The sequence below is a fragment of the Vigna unguiculata genome, chromosome 4 (genome assembly GCF_037176805.1).
Source record: "Vigna unguiculata cultivar grain cowpea cultivar isolate G323 ecotype 2 chromosome 4, ASM3717680v1, whole genome shotgun sequence".
Classification (NCBI taxonomy): Eukaryota; Viridiplantae; Streptophyta; class Magnoliopsida; order Fabales; family Fabaceae; genus Vigna; species Vigna unguiculata.
In genome coordinates, this window is record NC_140795.1 from 13,136,801 (window position 1) to 13,138,283 (window position 1,483).

Sequence of the window (1,483 nt, forward strand, 5' to 3'; positions counted from 1 at the left end):
CAGGATACACATATTTGGAAGGAAGATAAAGAGATTGTAGCTCAAATAATCACCCCACCTTACGACATGTTCCAAGGATTTGTCTTGTTTGTGGATCTTGTACCTGAACACCAAAGGAAGAGAAAATAACATTTAGCCCTTGCTCGCACACCTGACCAACAAAGATAAGATTGCGGGTTAAGTGTGGAATATAGTAAGTATCAAGAAGACTTAGGTTGAAGGTTGACACATGACCAGTGTGAGTTATATGTATTTGAGTGCCATTTGTCGTGTGAATTGATGGTAGAGAAGAAATAGGTGTATCAAAAGACAGAGATTTAATAATAGTGGTCATATTATTACAACAAGTAGAGTCAAAAAACCAAGAAGAAGTACCTGAGGTAGCAAACATCGCAGTAGAGGTATTGGAAGCAATAACCTATTTGAATAGGGCCTCAAGATCAACCATAGTGATGGCATTAGAACCCTCAGTGACTGCAACAGTGATGGAGGAGGATTTAGTCCTCGAGGCAGATTTAGATTTGGAGAATCCAGCCTTTAGTCTTGGAGGTCATGTTGGACACTACTTAAGAATATGGCCAAGGTTATAGCAATATTTACATTTTAAGGTAGGATAATTAGAAAAGGCGTGACCACTTTGATTACAATTCTTACATACTTGGGTGCCAAATTTTTGTTGTGAGGATTGAGTAGTTGCAAGAGCTATATCAAATTGGGGTCTTTTATCCAGATTGAGGCAAGTTTCTTCAAAAATAATCTCCTGAATGGAAACATCCAATGATGGTAGTGGGTGTCAATGCAGTAGAGAGGAACAAACAACTTCATATTTTAGGCGAAGAGCCATAAGGACTTGAATGATATGAAGATGATCTTCACTAATTTTGGGTTGAGATATTTGGTTCCAAAGTGGTTGGACTTGAGCAAGAAAATCATTGATAGATTGACCAGATTCTTGCTTCAGACTAAGAAGCATAGTCCATAACTAATAATAGTGAGCAAGTCCAATGGTCCGATAGCTATTAGCCAAGAAATCCCAAATTTCTTTTGCAGAATCGTGATCAGCAAATTGAACATGGATTTCTGGGACATAAGTATTGCGGAACCAAGTGATGATTTAATGGTTTTTACTATCCCAATCCTCAAGACGGTCTGTAAAATTTGGCTTCAATTTAATCTTGAGTTATGATTGGCTGAGTGATATCTCCAATGACAATACGCCATAGTTTGCATCCTATAAGGAAGTTTTTCATTCCTTGAACCTAAAGGTTGTAGTTGGATCCATTCAAGACAGTTGTAGTGGGCTTCAAAACATCAGATTTCTTCATGACAAAAATCGACAAGAGAATTGGTGAAGACACACAATGGAAAATGCGGCTACAACAGAGTAGCCGACAACTACAAGGGTTTTTGATTGCGACCGACTTTGCGTCTGGTGACCCGTGGATGGATGGTGACAATTTTGGTGTGAAAACCCTTTACGATC

General features: G+C 38.6%; 1 pseudogene; it reads right to left on the reverse strand.

The window, feature by feature from the left end:
• Window positions 1-330: 330 nt before the first annotated feature.
• LOC146886820 (uncharacterized) lies at window positions 331-1,250 on the reverse strand (annotated as a pseudogene).
• Between the last annotated feature and the right edge of the window lie 233 nt (window positions 1,251-1,483).